Source organism: Nyctereutes procyonoides, unplaced genomic scaffold (genome assembly GCF_905146905.1).
Source record: "Nyctereutes procyonoides isolate TBG_1078 unplaced genomic scaffold, NYPRO_anot_genome, whole genome shotgun sequence".
Lineage (NCBI taxonomy): Eukaryota > Metazoa > Chordata > Mammalia > Carnivora > Canidae > Nyctereutes > Nyctereutes procyonoides.
Window position 1 is genome coordinate 32,877,671 of NW_026575139.1, and position 25,574 is coordinate 32,903,244.

Below are 25,574 nucleotides of genomic sequence, written 5' to 3' on the forward strand. Positions count from 1 at the left end.
AAGAAAGAAAGAAAGACTAAATCAAAAGAAATAGAAAAGCTAAATGCACACACAGTGTATCAATCACAGTGATAACAGAGTAACAGTCTCACCAACCTAACAGTACTGCACTCATGAAAAAACATTATTATTAAAAGTACAATGATACGGAATGAGAAAACAGACTACTAATTACATAAAGCACAAATTTAAAAAGAAATTATGATCACAACTATGTTAAAAAAAATCTATCTATGAAAAAGAACTAGAAGGCACATATACTCACACATGGTAACTATGGTCATGTTAAACTGTGGGATTAGGATGATTCTCTTATTTTAACAAAACAGCTGCCTGGCCTTTTTCCAGGCGGCCGGGAAGATGGCAGACATTCAGACCAAGCGTGCCTACCAAAAGCAGCCAACCATTTTTCAAAATAAGAAGAGGTTCCTGCTTGGAGAAACTGGCAAGGAGAAGCTCCCGCAGTACTACAAAAACATTGGTCTGGCTTCAAGACGCCCAAGGAGGCCATTGAGGGCACCTATATTGACAAGAAATACCCCTTTACTGGCAATGTCTCCATCCAAGGGCGGATTTTGTCTGGTGTGGTGACCAAAATGAAGATGCAGAGAACTATTGTCATCCGCCAAGACTACCTCCACTATATCCGAAAGTACAACCGCTTTGAGAAACGCCACAAGAACATGTCGGTGCACTTGTCTCCTTGCTTCAGGGATGTCCAGATCGGCAACATTGTCACAGTGGGTGAGTGCCGGCCCTGGAGCAAGACTGTGCATTTCAATGTGCTCAAAGTCACAAAAGCTGCTGGCACGAAGAAGCAGTTCCAGAAGTTCTGAGACAAGACTTCTGTCTACACCCCTGAAGAAAATAAAACTATTTTCCCAGTCAAAAAAAAAAAAAAAAGTTGCCTGAATTACCTATAACATAGTGATTTTTTAATGTAACATTTTTTCAAAAGAAAATAAATTACGCTTTACATATAATTTACACCAATTTCTCTTTTCATACTTCCGAGATACCGAAGCACTAAATTCAAGATACCTAAGCACTAAAATCATGACATACATTAAATTTTTTTTACATCACATAAAATATAAGGATTAACATTATTACTCTATTCTCTGCTCATGAAAATAATTAGTAACAGTGTACTAATTAAATTAAGACACCCAATCTGAATGAGCCATCCAATTAATTCCATATATCCGAAGCATCAGCACAAGGTTTTAATAATCATCAGAATCATCAGTTATCCTAAGTACAAATTAGTGAAACTTGACATGACCCTACATGTTTAAGAGTATAAAAATGAAACTCTATCAACATAGGAAACAGAGGTTGCCATTGTCCAGAAATAGTAACTGGGCTAAGAATGAGTCATTTCACCAATAACAAGAATCAGCCCTAAAATCATTTTCCCTCTGAAAAAGTTCTTTATTTATTTTTACAAATTAGAATACACTACCTCAAACTATGCAAACCTAATGCCAGAAAGCAATCAAATTCCAAAATACTGTCAAATCAGACAGAAGGTATCATACCAAGTTTTACCATTACAAAATTGCCAAAAAGAGTCAAAAGTAATCTTCATTCATGTCCAACATGTAATGAGCCTGAAATTCATCACTCCTATTCTCACTACGGAAGGAAGGAAGGAAGGAAGGAAGGAAGGAAGGAAGGAAGGAAGGAAGGAAGGAAGGAAGGAAGGAAGGAAAAAGGAATAGACCATCCTGGAAAACAAAAAAAGAAAGAAAGAAAATCAACACCTCTTCTTAGAGCCATCAGAGAATTGAGCTCTGAGGGCAAACTGCTACCCTGAATACTAGAGAGACAAACAGGCAGATGCAAACAGAAAATCAGTGTGGGAGATATAGAAGCCCAGGAACATAATAAGCCCTCAGCTGGAGCCAGTATCAATAAGAATACTTTAACAGTAATTGACAATTTGCTGGAGGCTCTGTGTCAACTAGCTTGGAATGAAAAATGGAGAGAGAATCCAGTCTTTGAGAGGTCCCCATGCTTTCCTGACTTTTTACATCCAAAAACCCTATCAGGTTCTCACTGGGCGGATCTGAGAAAAATTGGTTTCTGGAAGGGGCAAGGGAAAAGTAACCATCTTGAAATATGCCCAGAATTCTCTGTTCTTTAAAAGGCCTGCCTGAAAAGAAAACTATTTAATAAAGCCTAACAAACTAGAATTTTATACAGCCTAACCAACCAGAGTTTTACAGAATCTAACCAAACTGAGGGAACGGAAACATCCAACTCCAACTCCTCTGTCCTTCAACATGGGGTAACAGAACCAAATCAGGCTCAATAAAACACTGGGACCTAATACCATCCCTTACCACCACATTACATCATTATAAATAAATGAACTGCAAGCCTCAGATCCTATTAAAGGATTTTCTACAAAACCCAGAAACAACTGAGCAGACAAAAACAAAAACACTAAAAATTTTAGTTTCTGACACCACTGATTCAGAATATAGTAAACAGCCTAACTCGTGGCCAGATAAACATAAAACCTCACACTAAAGGCCTATTTAACTTCAGTTTGTTTTACCTAACATATCTGGCTAACACCAAATATTACAAAACACTGTAAAAGCAAAAACTATAATCTGAAGACACAAAGCAAGCTTCAAAACCAGACTCAGGTACAGCAGAGGTTATCACTGAATTTTAAAATAGCTAAGGTAAATACACTAAGGGACAGTGGACAGACCCATTGAGGCACCTCTTTTTTAACATATTTTTTAATGTATTTTATTTCAAGTATTGCTACAGTGTTACTGCAAATGTTATATTCTAATATGTCTTCCAAAATTTAAATAAAAGAAATCACCATTGTTGGGAGTATCTGGTGATCCTCTCTGAATCACCCAAATACCCACCCTGAACACAGGGGCTTGGGAAAACTTGTCTGTTATTGAAGAGCTATATGTTGGTAGATCCTTAAGTTCAAGCATTCCAGGGTTTCCCTATAAGATGGGTTTAAAATTGGACTGTATGGAATAAACCAAAAATCCATTTTCTTCCACTTCAGTCACTTTCGTGCAAATCCAAAGATGTTGGTTCAACTGACATTTAGACCTACCACCAATACATAGACATTATTAATTTGTATCTTGAAAAAGCGCAGACAGAACCACAGGTGGTTTTAGTAAGTATTACCAAAAAATTTCCTCTTAAGTATCCACAGTATGTCTATGAAGTAATCATTATGTATTTTCAATATTATTCAAAGGAAGAATTCAAACAATAGTGCAGTGAGCTATTCAAAAATATAAGGAAAATCCAATGGAAGAAGAATCACTTACACCTAGAACTCAGCACCATGCTTCGCCTCACTAGACTATTATCACTCTATTAAGAATGTTTCTCAGATCCCTTGACTGAAGGAGTATTATGATAGACAAATGTAGGCAATGAAGGGAGAGCTACTGTCTCATCCTCACTTCAGAAAAGGTTATTTCATTTTCTGAACTCAGCTGAAAAAGAACAGCAACAACACATTTTTTTAACTTCAAGCGAATTAACTGACCTGAAGAATGTCTCCACTCCAAATATACTATTCGAATTGAAAAACAAAATATGGTTAAGTCAGAGAGATCAGTACTAACGCCATGTTTACCTAACATCTTCATGACTGATCTTCACCCAAGTAAATAAAACATAAATAAGACTACATTCACAAGTCAGAATCTATCATACCAGCACTTAAAGCATTCTCTATTTTATTTTTTGTCACTCTAACAAAACTACTATCAATATAGTATATAGCAGACACTCAACAATTACCAAACTTCAGAATCTGAAACCTAGAAAGGCCCTTATAGATCATTTGGTCCATTCCTCTTCCATTTTACTTATTGAGAAACTACTACCTTGAGAAGACAGTAACTTTCTCAAGCTAGTTAATAATAGAGTACAAACTAGAACTAAGGCAACTTGATTTCTATACTGGTATTCTTTCCACTACATCATACTGTTGCCAAGAACTCTGAAGAGCCTGAGATTTTATCCTACATGCAAGCTAAGCAATCAGCCTGCCACAGTCATGGATACTGAGAAACATCATCATCTAGCCACAAACAACTGAGATACTGAGGACTGAAACCACATACTTCCTTGTATCCTTGCACTGGGTTGAATACTGTCCCCCTAAAATACATTAACTGTCAACATGACCTTACTTGGAAATAGGGTCTTTGCAGATATAATCAAGATAGCATGAGTTTACAGTGGATTAAGGTGAGCCCTAATCTAGTGACTAGCGTCCTTATAAGAAGAGGGAAACTTGGATACAGATACAGAGGGAAGACCACCATATGAAGATGGAGGTAGAGATTAGAATTATATTGCCACAAACCAAAAAACACTAAGGACTGCTTGTAAACACCAGAAGTTAGAAGAGAGAAGAAAGAATTCTTCCCTAGAGCCTATAGTTTTAAGCAAGAAGTGTGTGATTTATTATAGCAACCCTAAGAAGCTAATATACCTACACACACATCTTCTGGTATATAATAAAAAGATTTGGGGACACCTGGGTGGCTCAGCAGTTGAGCGCCTGCCTTCTGCCCAGAGCGTGATCCTGTAGTCCCTGGATTGAGTCCCATATTGGGCTCCCTGCATGGAGCCTGCTTCTCCCTCTGCCTATGTCTCTGCCTCTGTCTGTCTCTCATGAATAAAATCTTAAAAAAAAAAAACCACAAGACTTATTACTCCAATGTCCTCATTAGCATAATTCTACTATTCCAGGAGATTCTTGCATAAATATAAATTTGATTGTTCATTACAGAAGCTTCAGGAAAGACCCATCAACTCTTCAATAGGAAGCATCAACAATTTTCAAATCCTTGCCTTTCTGTTTCCACCAATTCTAAACTATCACAATATTAAATTCTTTTTTTTTTATAAATTAATTTTTATTGGTGTTCAATTTACCAACATACAGAATAACACCCAGTGCTCATCCCGTCAAGTGTACCCCTCAGTGCCCGTCACCCATTCACCCCCACCCCCCACCCTCCTCCCCCTCCACCACCCCTAGTTCATTTCCCAGAGTTAGAAGTCTTTATGTTCTGTCTCCCTTTCTGATATTTCTCACACATTTCTTCTCCCTTCCCTTATATTCCCTTTCGCTATTATTCATATTCCCCAAATGAATGAGAACATACACTGTTTGTCCTTCTCCGGTTACTGTGGCCAAGTTCAAAAAGGGTGTTGCCTGAGTTCTTCTCTGGGATTTTGATGGAATCTTGTCTCACATTTAGATCTTTCATCTATTTTGAGTTTATCTTTGTGTATGGTGCAAGAGAGTGGTCCAGTTTCATTCTTCTGCATGTGGATGTCCAATTTTCCCAGCACCATTTATTGAAGAGACTGTCTTTCTTCTAGTGGATCGTCTTTCCTCCTTTATCGTATATTAGTTGACCATAAAGTTCAGGGTCCACTTCTGGGTTCTCTGTTCTGTTCCATTGATCTATATGTCTGTTTTTGTGCCAGTACCACACTGTCTTGATGAACACAGCTTTGTAGTACAACCTGAAATCTGGCATTGTGATGCCCCCAGATATGGTTTTCTTTTTTTAAAATTCCCCTGGCTGTTTGGGGTCTTTTCTGATTCCACACAAATCTTAAAATAATTTGTTCTAAGTCTCTGAAGAAAGTCCATGGTATTTTGATAGGGATTGCATTAAACGTGTAAATTGCCCTGGGTAACATTGACATTTTCACAATATTAATTCTGCCAATCCATGAGCATGGAATATTTTTCCATCTCTTTGTGTCTTCCTCAATTTCTTTCAGAAGTGTTCTGTAGTTTTTAGGGTATATTTTGAGAACCATTTGAATGGTAAATGGTTCTCCAACCTTTTATTTTCAGGTTGTAGGTGTCCTTCTGTCTAAAATGAGTCTCTTGTAGACAGCAAATAGATGGGTCCTGTTTTTTTATCCAGTCTGAAACTCTGCGCCTTTTGATGGGGTCATTAAGCCCATTCACGTTCAGAGTTACTTGAACTTCTTCTTAAAGGGGAGTTTTAAGAGTCCCCCTTAAAATTTCTTGCAGAGCTGGTTTGGAGGTCACATATTCTTTCAGTTCCTGCCTGTCTTGGAAGCTCTTTATCTCTCCTTCCATTTTGAATGAGAGCCTTGCTGGATAAAGTATTCTTGGTTGCATGTTCTTCTCATTTAGGACCCTGAATATATCCTGCCAGCCCTTTCTGGCCTGCCAGGTCTCTGTGGAGAGGTCTGCTGTTACCCTAATATTCCTCCCCATGAAAGTCAGGGACTTCTTGTCTCTTGCTGCTTTAAGGATCTTCTCTTTATCTTTGGAATTTGCAAGCTTCACTATTAGATGTCGAGGTGTTGAACGGTTTTTATTGATTTTAGGGGGGGATCTCTCTATTTCCTGGATCTGAATGCCTGTTTCCCTTCCCAGATTGGGAAAGTTTTCAGCTAGGATTTGTTCAAATACATATTCTGGCCCTCTGTCCCTTTCGGCGCCCTCGGGAACCCCAATTAAACGTAGGTTTTTCTTCCTTAGAGTGTCGTTCATTTCCCTTAATCTGTCTTCATGGTTCTTTAATTGTTTATCTCTTTTTTCCTCAGTTTCCCTCTTTGCCATTAACTTGTCTTCTATGTCACTCACTCGTTCTTCCACCTCGTTAACCCTCGTCGTTAGGACTTCTAGTTTGGATTGCATCTCATTCAATTGATTTTTAATTTCTGCCTGATTGGATCTAAATTCTGCAGTCATGAAGTCTCGTGAGGCCTTAATGCTTTTTTCTAGAGCCACCAGTAGCTGTATAATGGTGCTTCTGAATTGGCTTTCTGACATTGAAGTGTAATCCAGATTTTGTAACTCTGTGGGAGAGAGGGCTGTTTCTGATTCATTCTTTTGAGGTGAGGTTTTCCTTCTAGTCATTTTGCTCAGTGCAGAGTGGCCAAAAACAAGTTGTATTGGAACACGGGGGAGTATCACTGGTCCGTCTAGCTGGTCTTCTGGGGGAGGGGCCTGTTGCGCTGATTTTCAGGTGTTAGCACTTGGGGGAGCTGCTCTGCTCCTGCCTGCTGCAGGGCTCAGCGGGGGTTGTTTACCCGGTGGGGCCCCAGGAGGAACAGCCCCAGTTGCTATGGCAACTCGAAGCCTGGATTCAGCCTCCGCAGGAACTACGGGGCTCGGGGCTCTCGGCTCTCCGTCCGCAGGGCCTGGAGGCTCCGGGGCGGGGCCGCTGATCTGCTCAGCTCCGGGCAGGAGCGTCCTTGCTGTCCTGGGCCCTCCCGGCCTCTGCCTGTCCCGGGGGAGGCCGGATCCTGGGCTGTGTCCCGGCGCCCTGTGCTCCAGGGCCTACGCTGTTGGATTCGCGCTCCAGCCCCGCACAATATTAAATTCTAAGCAAGCCCCATCACCACCACTTAAGACTCAAACCAAACTTCAAATTCTCAAATTTTGACCTTGGCTTTGCCCCTCTAAGATACCACAAGGCTTTTTTAAGGTGGTATTCTCCTTCACAGCAATCATAAACTCAGCTTTATTTTATCAATAGGTTGTGTTAGTGATATTGGCAAGTCAGCATAAGATAATCCTAACAGAAGTTATGACACTCCTGGGTCAGAGACAAAGAATAGTTTAGTACTCAAAATAATAGCAGTAGCCAGAGTATCATCATTTGCACTGGTTCCCCAAGCCCTAATTCTTAAAAGGCAACACAAGGTGAGCCAATGATGCCTGCATACACAGTAGGTTGCATTACAGGAAAAGAAAATTGAGCTTATGAAACCCTACTCTGGTTTACAAGCAAATGTGCCCTATCTTTTCCCCAAAGGGATTATCTTGAGTATCCTGGACAGCACAGAAATCTGTAATCTGTCCTTAGGAAAACACTGTTTTTATCTTCATAGGCTGTTTGCTATACAAATTTCCTTGAAAAGACAGCCCCAAACAAAAGTTATCAATGCTTCTGCTCAGAATATGGGCAGAAACACAAAAGATTCATGCAGAAAAAAGGAAAAAAAAAAAGATTCATGCAGAATTACCTTCAAATAGGTGTCTCCCTTTGTCCTAAAGGGCTAGAAATTCTTAGGAAATCAGAATGAAATTAGTATAATACAATGAATAGAAGATTTACAAGAGAAAAAATTAGAGCAAAGAGGTGAACTTTCTGTATAACTACAACCACAAGAGTCACAATCTATATGTCTATATCCAAAAGTAAATACTTATATGCTATTTTAATATGTCACATTTCTAAAATAGTATCTTGAACAAGTGTTTTGTTTGGTTGGTTGGTTGGTTGTTTTTTTGTTTTTTTTTTTTTTTTTTTTTTTTGCTAATATTCTAGGCTTGGTAATGCTCATGAGAAAAAAGGAAACTGGTAGTTCTAAACTTTGCTAATTATACCTATAAACATGCTTATTAGTGAAATCCAGAGCAGAATATAATACATTATTTTAGGGTGCTTAGGGTTTAAATAAAAAAAACTAAGGTCCATACTTAAGTATGTGTGAAACTAGAGGTCTCATTTAAATTTTATAGTTTTAAATTAATCTACATAAAAGTGTTTTGAGATAGTTTAAAAAATTATTTTTAGACTTCTCTAGCTATATTTAAACATCAGCATTTTTTATGCATCTGTTTGAAAACTGAGATCGTATCTCATACCATTTCAATAGTGACCTGTTCTAACTTAAAGTCAAATGAAAAAGAAATTAAAAACTGAGTTGTGTAAACAATTTTAAATTGAGCAATTTAACAAAGCTGGAGGTATATCACAATTCAGATTTCACACTATCCTACAAAACTGCAGTAATCAAATCAAAACAATATGGTACTGGCCCAAAAAGAGATACATCAATGGAACAGAATGGAGAGCCCAGAAATAAACACATGCTTAAATGGTCAATTAATCTATGACAAAGGAGGCAAGATAGGCAATGGGGAAAAGATCGTCTCTTCAATAAATGGTGTTGGGAAAACTAGACAGTGGCATGCAAAAAAAAAAAAAAAGAAGAAACTACATCACTTTCTTACACCATACACAAAAAATAAACTCAAAATGGATTAAAGATCTCAATGTAATACCTGAAATCATAAAACTTAAGAAAGAAAAAAATAGGCAATGATCTCTTGGACATTGACCTTAGTGATATTTTTCTGGATAGGTCTCCCCAGGCAAGTAAAACAAAAGCAAAAATAAACAATTGGGATTACATCAAACCAAAAAGCTTTTGCACAGAAGGAAAAAAAGAAAGAAAGAAGAAAAGAGAAAGAAAGAAAGAAAGAAAGAAAGAAAGAAAGAAAGAAAGAAAGAAAGAAAGAAAGAAAGAAACTATCAACAAAATGAAAAAGCAGAATGAGAGAAGATACTTACAAATGAAAAATCTAATAAGGGGCTAATACCAAAACATATAAAGAACTCATACAACTCAACACCAAAAAAAACAAACAATCCAATTAAAAAATGGGCAGAAGACCTCAAAGAATATATACACAGTCAACAGAAACATGAATATCACTAGTCATCAGAGAAATGCAAATCAAAATCACATTGAGATACCACCTTATACCAGTTAGAATAGAATGGCTAGTATCAAAAAAAAAAAAAAAAAACCAAGACATAACAAGTGTTGACAAGGATATGTAGAAAAGGGAACCCTTGTGCCTGTTGGTGGAATTGTAAATTGGTACAGCCACTATGAAAAGCAATATGGAGTTTCCTCAAAAAATTAAAATAGAAATACCATACAACACAGCAATTCCACTTTTTGGGTATTTATCTATAAAAAACAAACACACTAATTTGAAAAGATACATGCACCCATATGTTTACTGCAGCATTAGCCAAGATATGGAAGTAACATAAATGTCCACTAACAGATGAATGGATAAAGATAATGAATATTACTCAGCCATTAAAAAATAACGAAATCTTGCCATTCATGAAACATGGATGGAGAGTACTACGCTAAGTGAAATGAGTCAGATGGAAGAAGACAAGTACCATATGATGTCACTCATATACAGAATCTAAAAAACAAAAGACAAAAGAAACAGACTCATAAAAACAGAACAAACTGGTAGTTGCCAGAGAGGTAGGGGGATAGACAAAATAGATGAAGGGGATTAAGAGGTACAAATTTTCAGTTATAAAATAAATAAGTCACAGGATGGGGAATGCAGTCAGTAATATTGTGATGCATTTGTATGGTGAAAGAAAATAATCACATTTACTGTGGTAACCATTACATAACATATAATTGTTGAATCATTACGCTGTACATATAAAACCAGTATGTCTCATGGGATGCCTGGGTGGCTCAGCAGTTGAGTGTCTGAGTTCCGGAATCAAGTCCCACATCGAGCCTCCTGCATGGAGCCTGCTTCTCCCTCTGCCTATGTCTCTGCCTCTCTCTGTGTCACTCATGAATAAATAAATAAATCTTTAAAAGAATAATAATAATATAATGTTTCAGGTTCACAATGAGCATGGAGCCTGCTTAAGATTCTCCCTCTCCCTCCGCCCTGCCCCTTACTTGTGAGTGTGCATGCACATGTGTTCTCTCTCTCTCTCTCTCTCAAAGAAAAAAAAAAAAACCTTAAAAAAAAATTAATACTATGCTCTTTGGCAAATGGAATTTGTGTTCCCACATGCTAGCTGTCCATCCCTTTCCTAATATTTGGTTTTCAGTTATATCTTTGATGCTGTATTAAAAAGTTATGCCAGATAACATATAATTAATATGACATGAAAAGAATAGCTCAAATCTGAAGAAATCATGACCCCTGAGCATAGTGCTTGACTCTGTGTTGCATTTACCCAATGACCAAAAAACTGTTCTCTCGGGAACATCTTTAAAATGCTGAGACTCTGCCTAAAATGTTTTACCTATTTTGGAGATGTTCCCTGAGAACACAATAAAGCGTACCCTTATATCTATAGAAATACTATGAAAGTCATGTAACTTATCTAAAACATTGAGAAACAACAGAACAGTTCAAAGTTGCAGACTCTTTTAGTCTCCAGCCTGAGGAGCTGGAATCTAAAGCAACATTCTCTGAGTCAGAGTATATGTTGCTCAAGATGTCTTTATTTCTGTAGCACATAAAGAATTAGATAATCCTTATAAATAATCAATAGCCTTTTTGAGATCACAACATAGCTAATTGTGTATGTTCACAACTTCCCCAAGGCAAAAGTACAGTTTCCATCACTTTCAACCCAAATATTCCTTCAAGAAAGTTAAAATTGACTTTCCATGCCCAACCTTTGCCATCTTTAAGGATAAGTATGATCTTTAACATAAGAGAATTACTTGACTTTTCTAAATAGGTAGGTTTTAAAGCTACCATAAGAAGGTTAACTATACAGACCTATCTACACATTACTGATCTGGTACTATATTAAAGAAAGCAATGTGATTTTTCAATAGTCAGGAAATGCCACAAGACTCAATATTCCCCATTTCTAACAATTTTGTATCACCTCCCTTTACATACTCAAATTAATCATAAATTGCAGGTCTCTTCTCCTACCCACAAGATCTGTTTAAAAATTTTTTTGGTTATGTATTTTTTAAAATTTTTTAAGATTTTATTTATTTATTCATGAGAGCCAGAGAGAGAGAGAGAGAGAGGCAGAGACACAGGCAGAGGGAGAAGCAGGCTCCATGCAGGGAGCCCGACGTGGGACTCGATCCCAGGTCTCCAGGATCACACCCCAGGCTGCAGGCAGCACTAAACCGCTGCGCCACCAGGGCTGCCCTTGGTTATGTATTAACGCCATTTTTTAAAAGAAATGCAACCCCAACCCGAAAAAACAATAGTAAAATCATTGTGATCTTTTTAATAATGACAAATAACATTCTATTAATAAATTATATTAATAAAACACTAAGGATAATTCTACTGATAAATATTCTATTAATGGAATGGTATTTTTTAAATGTGTAACTGCATGTTAAAAGGATTACACACCATCACCAAGTGGGATTTACTCCTGGAATGCAAGGATTATTCGACATGAAAATTCATCAGTGTAATATGCTACATCAACAAAATGAAAAACCCATATGATCATCTCAATTGATGTAAAAAAAAAGCATTTGAAAAAATTCAATACCCTCTCATAGATGGAAACACTCAACAAAACAGGAACAGAAGGAAATTACCTCAATATAATATAAGTCATATGTGAAAAACCCACAGCAAATATCATACTCAATGGTGAAAGACTGAAAGCTATTCCTCTAAGATCAGGAACAAGGAAAGGAAGCCCGCTTGCCCTGCTTCTTTTCAATACAGTACTGGAAGCTCTAGCCAGAGCAACTCGGCAAGGAAAAAGAAAATACAAGGCATCCAAATTGAAAAGAACAAAGTAAAATTATCTATTTGCAGATAATATGATCTTCTATGTAAGAAAACCCTAAAGACTCCACAAAAAAGGTCTTAGTACTAATAAATTAATTCAGCTAAGTAGCAGGATATAAAATCAACATACATACAAAAACAAACTGCATTTCTACACATAACAAACAATCTGAAAAGACAATTACAAAAAGAATTCCATTCACAACAGCATCAAAAAGAAAATAATTATAAATTAACTTAACCAAAAAGGCAAAAGACTTTACAATGAAAACTACAAAACATTGATGAAAGAAATTAAAGAAGACATAAATAAATGGAACCACATCCCATGTTAGTAACACTGAAAGACTTAATATAGTTAAAATGTCATACTAGCCAAACAGATCAACAGATTCAATGCAACAAAACCCTAATCACATTTTTTGCTGTATAGAAAAATCCACCCTAAAGTTCACATGAAATCTCAAGGGACCCCAAAGAGCCAAAAAAATCTTGAAAAAGAACAGGAAACCAGAGGGTTCACACTTCCTGATTTCAAATTTTACTATAAAACTACAGTAACATAAACAGTGTGGTGCTGGGGCACCTGAGTGGCTCAGTTATGATTAAGTATCTGCCTTCAGCTTAGGTCATGATCCCAGGGTCCTGGGATCCAGCCCTGCCTTGGGTTCCCTGCTACTCCCTCTCCCTCTGCCCCTCCCTCCCACTTGTGTGAGGGGTATGAATACAGTGTCTCTCTCTCTCTCTCTCTCTCTCTCTCTCTCTCTCAAATAAATGAATAAAATCTTTAAAAACAAACAAAAAACAAGAAAAAAATAGTGCGGTATTGCCACAAAAACAGACCTATGGACCAATGGAATAGGGAGCCTAGAAACAAACTTTCACATATATGATCAAATGATTTTTGACAAGAGTGCCAATAACCTTCAAAGGGAAAAAAGAACAGTCTTTTCAATAAGTAGTGCTAGGAAAACTGAATATCCACACAAAAGAATGAAAACTGAATTCTTACCTAATATATACACAAAAATTAACTCAAAGTAGATCAAGTATCTAACTGCAGGACCTAAAATAATAAAACTCTTAGAAGAAAACATAGGACAAAAGCCTCATGACACTTAATTTACCAGTGATTTCTTAGGTATGACACTAAAGACACAGAGCAAGAAAAAGAAAGGAAAAATAGACAAACTCAACTTCATGAAAAACTTTTGTGCATCAAAAGATAACACCCACAAAGTAAAAAAGCAACACAGAGACTGGGAGAAAATATTTGTAAATCATATATCGGATAAGGGATTATTATCCAGAATATATAAAGAACTTCTAAGCCTCAACAACAAAAAACAACCCAATTCAAAATTGGAAAAAAGACATGAATAGATATTGTTCCAAAAAAGATATACAAATGGTCAATAAGCCCATAAAAAGATGTTCAATGGCACCAATCATTAGGGAAATGCAAATCAAAATTACAAAAAAAAAAAACACAACTACAATTTCATACCCGTTAAGATGGCTACTGTCAAAAATTAGAAAATAACAATTGTTGGCAAGGAGGTAGAGAAACTGAAACCTTTGTGCACTGCTGATGAGACTATAAAATGGTATAGCCACTGTGGAAAAAAGTATGGTGGTCCCTCAAAAAATTAAAAATAGAATTACCATATAATCTAGCAATTCCATTTCTGAATATATACCCAAAAGAACTGAAAATGAGCTGTTGAAGAAATATTTTACATTCATGTTCATAGCCACATTAGTCACAATAGCTAAACTATGGAAGTAACCTATACCCAACAAACAGTAAGTATATAAATAAGCAAAATGAGGTGTGTGTGTGTGTGTGTGTGTGGAATAGATATATGGAATATACAATGGAATATTATTCAGCCTTAAAAAGAAAGGAAATCTTGTGCTATGCTACAACATGGATGGACCTCAAGGACATTATGCTAAGTGAAATAACCCAGTCACAAAAAGACAAATGCTATGTATTACTCCTCTCATATGAATTGCTTAGAGACAAATTCATAAAGATAGAAAGTACAATATACTGCTTGCCAGGAGTTGGAAGGAATAGAAAATGGGTTGTTATTGTTTAATAGGTATACAGTTGAATTTTACAAGATGAAAAGAGTTACAGGAAGGGATGGTATGACTGTATTACAATGTGAATGTACTTAATACCACTGAACTGTACACTTAAAAATGGCTAAGATGGTAAATTTTATGTTACGTATTTTGTTTTATAAATATTGTTATATAGAAGTATTTTATCACCCAAAAAGAAAAAAAGTATGACTAAAATAATCACCAAAAACTAGAAACTCCCCAAATGTCCATGAAGTGGTGAATAGATAAACTATGGTATATCCCCATATGGTAGAACACAGCTCAGCAATAAAAAGAACAAATTACTAGTACATATAACATGAATGAATCCAAATGCATTATGCTAAGTGAAAGAAGCTAGACTTTAAATGCTACATACTAAATGATTCTATTTAAATGACATAACAGAAAAGGAAGACTATAGGGACAAAAAACAGATCAGTGGTTGCTAGGAGTTGAGATGAGGGAGAAGTTGACTACAAAGAGACAACATGAATGAATTTAGGGATGAATATACATTTATCAAAATCCATAGACTGAACACTAAAAACAAATAATAATTTTGATATACAACTAAAATCTGGATAAGAATCAATCCTTTAAGTCAGCTACAAAAATGTCAAAAAATTCTAAAAGGAGTTATTTATTTTTGACACCAAAAGTACAATATGCCATATTCAGCCACAACTTGTTTTATCCAGCCCCTTAAAGTCTACTTTAATTATTAAACCAGGAGTAAAACACTTTTTTTATTTTATGCACTACAGAGTATACATAGTAGGTAGTGTGAAAAAAATCTGTTACTTAATACATAATTCAATAGAGTTCAGAGTGATTTGGTCTTTCCTATTCACCACCATATACATACATATACATACATAGCTTTAAACACAAAATTATCCACTGCTCAAGATATTAACTTATAATTGGAACAGGGAAGTGCTATCCACAAAATATATTAACCTGAATTTGTTTAGTTAATCAATAAAGGCAATAACTTTTCTTGAAAAACATACCATCTGGGTCATGGGTGCTCTCTTAGCAAAAGCAGCAACCTGGAACAACAAACGAACAAATGAAATTCAGTCCTACTCAAAGTTCAGTTAGAATATCTTCAATTATTATTGCGATTTAAAAGATTCCTTTTTTTCCCCTTATAGTACATCATAACACGTAAAACAGAGGCAGACAGAGAATTAGGCTTCCTACTAAGCAGGCAGCCTAACTCAGGGCTTGATACCAAGACTCCAGGATCATGACCCAAGCCAAAGGCAGACATTTAACTGACTCAGCCACCTAAGTGCCCCCATGTAAAACTTTTATATGTTCACTTCCGTAAGTAGTGTTTTTCAAATCCCGATAAAGAATGGGTTTTTACTTTATTGCAATCAAACACAGTAATAGTGTCTTAATTAATTAGCTTCATCGTTTATCTTAAAATAAGTCAGCATCCATAAAACTTACTTAGTGAACACAAAATTTTTTAATTTTTCTACTTTTTAACATATAGGGCAATCAGAATTGTCTCTCTCTTCAGACTATTGCACAAAATCTTCTACATTCCTCACACCCCAATCAGCTCTACAGGCCTAATTTCTGACTATCTTCTTTTTTAAAAAATTTTATTTATTTATTCATGAGAGACACAGGAGAGAGAGGCAGAGACACAGGCACAGGCAGAGGGAGAAGCAGGCTCCATGCAGAGAGCCCAACGTGGGACTCGATCCTGGGTCTCCAGGATCATGCCCTGGACCGAAGGCAACAATAAACCACTAAGCCACCTGGGCTGCCCTACAGAGAATTCCATTCAAGCCAATTTAATTTGCTTGTTTTCTACAGAATAATTTTGTCAGTCTCAGCTATCACCCTGCAACACACCATTCCTTCTTTTCAGAACAGGGACTTTTCCTCCCTTATCCTCTTAGTGAATCAATGTATATCCATCAATGTTCTCAAAATCCAGCCCCTCCATTTCTCCCTGAAAGCTGACATAATCACTCTGTACTCCATTAATCTTTGCTAGAATATATTGTTGCCTTATATATGTGATATCTTATATGATCTTCTAATAAGGAATTCTATCTCCTATTTATTTTACCTCGCTAATATCTACTACTATGTTTGACATATAGAAAGTTAATGATATGACTGACAAGTGAACGGTCTTAATAAAGATTCCACATCAACAAAAAATCCAATCATGAAACGGGCAGAAGACATGAAGAGAAATCTCACAGAGGAAGACATAGACATGGCCAACAAGCATATGAGAAAATCCTCTGCATCACTTGCCATCAGGGAAATACAAATCAAAACCACAATGAGATACCACCTCACACCAGTAAGAATGGCAAAAATCAACAAGACAGGAAACAACAAATGTTGGAGAAGATGTGGAGTAGGGGGAACCCTCTGGCACTGTTGGTGGGAATGCAAACTGGTACAGCCATTCTGGAAAACAGTGTGGAGGTTCCTCAAGAAGTTAAATTGTACTACTGGGTATTTACCCCAAAGATACAGATGTAGTGAACTCTGGGACACCAGCACCCCAATGTTCATAGCAGCAATGTCCACAACAGCCAAACTGTGGAACGTGCCACGATGTCCTTCAACAGATGAATGGATAAAGAAGATGCGCTGTGTATATATATATATATTTGTATATATATATATATATACACACACTATACACACACACACACACACACACACACACAATGGAATAGTACTCAGCCATCAGAAAGGACAAATACCCACCATTTGCTTCAACATGAATGGAACTGGAGGGTATTAACCTGAGTGAAATAAGTCAACTGGAGAAGGACAATCATCATATGGTTTCACTCATATGTGGATTATACAAAATAGTGAAAGAGATTATAAGGGAAAGGAGGGAAACTGAGTGGGAAAAATTAGAGAGGGAGATAAACCATGAGAGACTCCTAACTCTGGGAAACAAAGGGTTGTGGTTGGAGAGGTGGGCAGGGAGTTGGGGTAACTGAGTGATGGACACTGAGGAAGGCACTTGATGGGATGAGCACTGGGTGTTATACTATACGTTGGCAAACTGAACTTAAATAAAACAAATGTAAAAAATAAAGATTCACAAACCAAATGTTCACTGAGTATGTATGTGCAAGTCCCTAAATACAAAAAACCAAGAATAATATAGCGACACAGTACGTTCTTTAGAAATATGGTTTTTTGGCAATTACTTTACTAATGTTACAACGTGAGATTTAGGATCTCACATGAGATCAGTGAGATCAGAGAGAAGCAGTCTTTCTCCAATGACATCAAAGCCTACTGAAACCAATTTTTGGTAATTAGGAACAATACTGAATCTAAGCATAAAGGTAATCCAATTATTTTCATTTTAAATTCCAAAAGTCAAAAGTCTATTATGAGGCAGTACAGTTTATTAGTAAGAACATTCAATAAACTCTAAGCTAAAAATAATAAGTACATTTGTATAGTGCATTACTATTGACATTATCTTATCTGCTAGATCTGGTTGAAAAAGACAAACCAGGGGTGCCTGGGTGGCTCAGCAGTTGAGCATCTGCCTCAGGGTGTGATCCCGAGGTCCCAGGATAGAGTCCCACATCGGGCTCCCTGTATGGAACCTACTTCTCCCTCTGCCTATGTCTCTGCCTCTCTCTCTCTGCCTCTCATGAATAAATAAATAAAATCTTTAAAAAAAAATAAAAAGACAGACCACTGCTAAGCCTGAACCAACTACTTCAGGGGCCCATAAACAATTCCTAAACGGCCATTAACTATAAAATTCAGCCATGGTTCATCATTATTCCTTCCTTATAACTTCACCCAGAAGTCTTTACCAACTTCTCACAATAATCCAGTAGTTTAGGATTTATACTTCTGTTACAGAGTAACGGGTACCAGATTTACCCTCAGACAGTAAACAACTACAAAACTAGACAAAACATATGACATAGCAGTTTATAGACAGTGGACAATAATTAGTGTAGATCTGCATTCCCTGACAGAAGCAAACAAGCTAGATAAGCCCCATGAACATCTTGACTTTCTGCCAAGAGACATGCTCTAGACACTACAGCAGGCAGGAAGATTCAAAACAGCACAGCAAACTACTTAATTCGAAAAGACAAAGATATAAGTTCAGTAAAGTACAGGTGACAGGAATTACCAGAATACTGTATCAGAGAGGAGGAGTTAAGCAGAAAAAAGCTCTAAGCATCTAGGTAGGGGTTCACTTGATTCTGACTCAATACTAATCTACATACACTTAAGAGTAAAATTCTACGAGGTCAGGCAGAAAACAACTGCTGAGGAGTTTAAAGAAAAAAAAAAAAAAAGAACAATGCAAGGTTCAAACAGGGCTTGGAACAATGGAGGTTCCATCCAACCAAAGCAGAGAAAGACTTTGTATATTCTGGGCAATAAGTAGAGACCTCGGCGTCGCTAAATCAGTCCTAGAATAAAGACTACTTACTCTCTAATGATCCAAACAGAATTTAAAAACAAACCTTGAAGTAATAACCGGAACTTCAATTTAACATCTGTAACCAGATGACCAGCCAAATGGAAAACGTCATTATTCACAGGGCATCAGGTAAAGTACTAAGAAAGGTTCTGCCTCAGTAGTGGGGCAATTAGATTAAATGGTCCCACTAAACAAAGATTAAAAGCACTATCTTAAAGGATCAAACACTTTACAAATGACTTCAATACATTCCAGAAAAAGTTTCAAGAATATTTATAGGAATACAAAAATATCCTCACCCACAAGGTAAAACTTGCAATGTCTTCTTCCTTTACATGCCTGATAAGCTTCAATTGATTTCCAAGCAGGTTTAAAAAAAAAGAATAAGAAAAAGAAAACAGAGCCATAATGAGTAAAAATATCAATCAAAAACAGCCTAAACATGACATAGTTGATAGGATTAGGAAACTAGGACATTAGAAGTCGTTATAAATCCCACATATTCTAGAAGCTAGAAAAAAAGGTTGACTACATTTTCAGTAAAGACAGAATAAAAGACCCAACCCAAACATCTAAAAATGACAACTAGAATGTTGGAGATGCTCTGACACTCAGTGATTAAGATTTTCTGATGGATTCAGAGCTCTATTCCTGGTATTGTATGTAGTAAGGTAGGAGTCTTATATTGTTCCCTCAATTCCTTTTGAGTGGTTCTTCCTAGCCTCAAGTAGTTCCCTCACAGGCATGTACTGATTAGTACTCAACTGAATTCTTGAAAATTCTCCTGTAACTCTTTCTCTGATGTTCTGTCCTGTGAACTCTAGCTGCCTTGGCTCCCTACAGCCTATCAGCTCCTTCTCTTCAACTCAGGAAGATCTCGTGGCTCCTCCTGGGTTCTACTGACCTACACTATGCCTAAAAACTCTCTCCAGGCTAGAGCAATCTTAAGTCTCATATAATTTATTTCCTGTCACTCAGGGATCAAAGACTTTTGCTGCCTGATGGCAATGTCTTAGGAAGTATTGTTTCATATCTTTAATCCACTTAGTTGTTTAGGGTGTAAGGATATTAATCCCTGTTGGTACATCCTGGATAGAAGCACTATTTTCATTCTTTCGAAGGGGATCTATGAGCTAGATTAATTTTGTGATAGCAAAAAAAAAAATCGTGATAGCAATAAACACTGAAATTTTCAAAAAATTAGAGTCAATTAACACCACTCATATGTTATCCTAAAGCATATAATAAATGCGTAATATGGGGTAGAAAAGAATAGCAACCATGAAGTGAAATAGTCAAATACCAGCTGAGCTCAAAGAATAAACAGGATCCAGTAACCAAAATTAGTAAAAAGTTATTTGTTGGCTATGTATTTAACAGCCAATGCAACTAATCTAGAGTAAGGTCTTCTACCAAAAAATGAGGAAAGATTACTTTTGGTATGTTGAAGTGCAGGTGGTCAAGATCAAAAACAAATGATAGGTAATTCCCAAGTTGCTTACCAAGAGGTTTTTGATATAAGAAAGAGATATAACCTACGCACCAAATATTCCTGCAGCTGGCTCTTAACTTCCCTGTGTTTCTCTATGAGAGCCTTAGTAATCCAAGCTTGCCTACACACTGGTTAAAATGGCTTTTGATGAGGCCACATCAGAACTTGATACAGTAAATAAAGCCTCATCCAAAGCAACCCTCAAGGCACCTGGGTGGCTCAGTGGTTGGGCCTCCATCTACGGCTCACAGTGTGATCCTGGGGTCCTGGGATCGAGTCTCACATCAGACTCCCTGTAGGGAGCGCTTCTCCCTCTGCCTATGTCTCTGCCTCTCTCTGTCTCTAATGAATAAATAAATAAAATCTTTAAAAAAAAAAAAAAAAAGGGCAGCATCCTCATCATGAGGTTGCTCAGAGACAACCTAACATTATAGACAGCAGACAGTGCAGGAGAAGACTGTGATGTTACAGAAGAGATTAGAAAACTAAGTGCATACAGGGTGTAATCCTTCTCCCCCTCAAGAAACCTTTGTACACATCTCCATTTCTTATTCCTCTTGAATGTTCTATAGCAAAGAAACCCATTCATGTGTATGGAATCAAATGTTTATAGTCTTTTCACACTGCAGCTTTGGGAAAAACCCATTCCTTGATTTGTGTTTGCCTTAGCCCTCCTGGTGTGCAGTTACTGTTGTAGAAAACTATTAATAGCTTCATTTCACATAAACATAAGTAACTTCTGAACACTTACATAGAAGACTAAAAATGTTATCTGGTATTTAAGTAATCTGAACCAGTTCTGCAAGTAATTGTGTTTTGTATTACTTTGAAGATATGAAAATATAGTTAATTATCATTTAAAGAGTATTCTACATAACTTAATTTCTATTTTCCCTCTCTTTTTCCCAGGGTTTCCTTTTCAGTAAGCAACTTTTCCATGCTCTTAATGTATTCCTTTTTGGTAGGAATCCAGAAGTATGAGATTAAATGGAAAAGCATTTGACATTTCTGGGCTGGATGTCACAAATTAAAAGGCCTCCTGTATCCTGTATATGATGGAGATCTTGTATGTCAACAAGAGTTTCCTTATTCACTCTTCATTTGCTGCTATTTAAATTGACAACTTTCCTTCCTAATAAAAATTTACTTATACCTCCTGCCTTTGGAGTTCTGGTATTCACTTTACTATGTAACAGAAGTAGCATGTTGCCACTAGAATGCAAGCATTGCTTTTGGGAAGTTAAAGTGTATGTCATTTCTTAATACACTAGAAAGAGGAAACAAAGTACACAAGTCTACACCTAAAACCTTAGTACTTTTTCATGCAGATTTGTTCAGGTATAAGAGGGAATCCAGTTTGTCTAGTATTGTTAGAGAGTTGGACTGCTATTGTGTGGTCATTGATTATAGTCCCAAAATAGCCTTATGAAATGTTATGCCTTATTTAACAGCAAAGTAACATACAATTAAAAAATGTAAAGAGATCCTTTTATAGTTATGATCCTTTCAAGTGGTATGAAATCAAAGTCAAAATACTAAAATTTCCATCAGTTATAATACCATCATTCCTTTTAAATTCCCATGGTACGCTGAATTTTTAAATCTTTTTCAACTTGCCTTACACTAAATTTGGCTTTTTCCCCATCCCATCTCCATAAAGCTGTGTACACTGCAAGAGCCAAGACTATGTGTATTTTTATATCCTTTAGTGGTTTGTAACACACTATTGTCTTGACATCTATTAGTATTTAACATTTTCTGCTCACCAATATCCCTTCTATTCATTTCACACGGATATTGCAAAGATCAAAGACAGTAACATTTGTGATGGTACTTTGCAAAATAAAAATGTTTTGCAGATCTCAGATGAATTTTATTTCATTATCTGTGATTATCCTAAATCTTAGCTGGCATGTAGTAGAATGCTCCACAGAATAAAAACAGAACTGGCTCTCATGATTAGCATGAATTTAACGGTGGCTCTACAGCATCCTTTATTCTGTCCCCTTTTCTACAGGTTCTAGAGTTCACTTCGTCATGCTAGGAGTCATCATCCCAACACCATCCCTGTCCCCACATCATCTGGCATTTTTATGGTTTCCAGAGCCAGCTCCAGTTCCAGCTCCCAGTCTAACAATTCATAATGACTGGCATGTTCCCTACCATCTTCAGGCCCTCACAGGCCCTTCTCTTACTGGATAAGACACAGAGAAAAAAAAAAAATCAACAAAGCAAAGGCTTATGACCTAACATTATCTCTATGTTGAATAAAAAATCACTTGCACCTTTTTTTTTTAATAAATTTTTATTTATGATAGTCACACACAGAGAGAGAGAGAGAGAGAGAGAGGCAGAGACACAGGCAGAGGGAGAAGCAGGCTCCATGCACTGGGAGCCCAATGTGGGATTTGATCCCGGGTCTCCAGGATCGCGCCCTGGGCCAAAGGCAGGCACCAAACCGCTGCGCCACCCAGGGATCCCTCACGTGCACCTTTTTAAAAAAAATGCTAGTATAAATATGTAACATTGCCTTAGCTGCATTTTAAGTAGGATATGAGAAGCTCGGGATGTCGTAACTTTCAAGATTATCATGATTTTCAAGAACATATTCTGGCATTGAGAAAAGAATCCTAAAATAGAAATGAAGAAGAGTCTGAATCTAGTCCCAGCTCTGAATATCAATTTACTACATGATCTTGGATATAACATATCACTTGCCTAGACTTCTAGTTATTCTCCTACAAATCAAAAAACTGGAAAAAACTGTTAAAAGTCTCTTGCAGTTCTAAAATTCCGAGAGTGAAAGCCTAAACTATAACTTCTAGGAGCCATTAAAAGTCTCCAGCTTACATATCAATTCACCTTTATGCCTTACTACTAAACACGCCCTCTTTCCCAGAAACATTCTAAATAATTCATCTTGACAAGATACGATTTGAGTAACCAGTCCTAGAACCAAGTGTTTCTTTAATCGTTTGCTTAAAAAAATGCTTTCCATTCCAAAAACTTATTTTTGCTTCATTATTATAAAACAGAGATGTTTTCTTCTCTCTTTACCATCATACAGTGATTATAGCTCCCTAATTTACTGTTAACTGAAAAATATAGCTTATATTCACCAAGTTCAGCAATAAACTCACATAAAATTTACTTCCCCAAAAAACCAGTCCTCGACACCTTCAGTCCTACCTTAAAATTTTTTTTCAATTTTATAATAGTTTTATATTACAGACAGGTTGCAACAAAGAGTTTCCATATGCCTCATACTCATATCTCCCTATTGTTAACATTTTGCAGTACTATGGGGCATTTGTCACAATTAATGAAAAAAAAGTCAAACAGTACTACTAATGAAACTCCATACTTTATTCAGACAAATACACTAAATATCAAAAACAATTTCAAAGCAAACTCTTAAAAAGAGCAATGAAAACATAATACAACATAATGAAGGCCACACAGTAAACAGAACATACACAGTAAATAAATGTCAGAGCTAAAATCTAGCATATCTGTGTCAATAATAAATGCAAACAGCTTAACTCCTCTACTTAAAGAAAAAAGTTTAGATTGGTTCCTGAAGTAAAACCCAATTGTTTATTACACAAGAAGACCTAAAACAAAGTAACTAAGAAATATTAAAAGGAAAAAGATATGAGCAAAGGTATAATGAGCAAATACAACCAAAAAGGAAGCAAAAGTTATGATCTTATTGACAAGGTAGAATTCAGGCCCAAAAAAACATCTGCCAAGACAAAGTAGAACTTTTTATATGCTAAAAGACTAATTAACAATGAGGAAGATAAATCAGTTATGAATACTTTTGCACCAAATAACCCCAGTCACAAGTTCTATAAAACAAAAATCTACAGCAGCTATATGAAAAGTTTAATAGACACAGAGTAATCGTAAGTGAAGCTACAGAAGACCAAAGCCATGTAATCAGTAAGGGAAATTATTGTAACATATTGAATTTACTATATTGAATTTAGTGTTGTAATAGAGAAAATCTCTTTTCATGTGGACGTGGACTATTCACAAAAAGGATCATATATAATATCATACAGAAAATCTCAGTAAGTTCACAATAGAAATAACATAAATTATGTTTTCTGATCACAGTGCAATAAAACTACACATGAAATATAGTAACAAAAAGCCCTTACTCCTGCAGGTTAAAAAATGTTTTCTTAAACAACTTGAATAAAACAGAAAAAAACAAAATTGCATAATACATAAAAAAATACGATGAACTCCAAGTGGATCAGAGATCAAAATATAAAAATTAAACCATGAAAGTCCTGTAAAAAAAAAAATAAATGATTTCAAATATAACCTGTGAATGACAAGAGTCTAGCAGTGACTTAAAGTCCAAAAGCAAAAGATAGTTTTTAAATGATAAACTCAAAAAACGCTATTTTTTAAAGTATGCATGGTCAAAATCCCCACAAACCTGTAAGTAAAGGCAGAAAACAAACTGAGAAAATATGTGGCTACTAACCACTATTGCACACTTGAATTGTGGCCAGTCCAAACTCAGAGGTGCTGTAAGTATGAAATACATCCAAGATTTTGAAGACTTGGTACAAAGAAGAATTAAAACAAAATATCTCATTAATAATTTTTATATTGATTACATGTCAATGATATACTAATTTTGACTGTTGAAATGATAGTATTTTAAATATATGTGGTAATATTTAGATATATAATTAAGTTAATCATAATTAAAAGTATACTTTTAATTTTATAATGTACAGTTTTAAGTCTTCTAGTAGCCACATATGGCTCACATTTACCTATCAGATAGCACTAATTTATATCAATCCCCCAGCTCTGCTGCCATTCTAAAGACAGACTTTCACAAATACAATAAAACATACGGAGGTTATTCCAATGAGATATCATTTATAATAGAAAAAATTAGAAATATCTCAACAGGGTCTGGATGAATAAATTATAATACATTAACACAATGGATATTATACAGCTTTAAAAAAGTATGAAGAGGATCTCTATGTACATATTGCTCTCCAGGATATACTGCTGTATAAATAAAAGCTAAGTATTGCCAGCTTTAAGCTAAGGTATGCCAGCTTTTCAGGAAAAATGTAGATATATCTTAT

General features: G+C 36.2%; 1 protein-coding gene and 1 pseudogene across 4 annotated transcripts in view; one reads left to right on the top strand and one right to left on the bottom strand.

The window, feature by feature from the left end:
- The window catches only part of FUT8 (fucosyltransferase 8), a 313,536-nt gene that overhangs the window by 245,246 nt on the left and 42,716 nt on the right, over positions 1-25,574 (bottom strand). For 3 of the 4 annotated variants that reach the window (XM_055304476.1, XM_055304477.1, XM_055304478.1), the window contains exon 2: positions 15,505-15,543. The exons of the other annotated variant lie outside the window; for it this stretch is intronic. The gene's annotated coding sequence lies outside the window, so the exon portion shown is untranslated. The remainder of the gene's footprint in view (positions 1-15,504; positions 15,544-25,574) is intronic. 4 annotated transcript variants of the gene reach the window in all.
- On the top strand, positions 361-868 carry LOC129496363 (40S ribosomal protein S11-like; annotated as a pseudogene).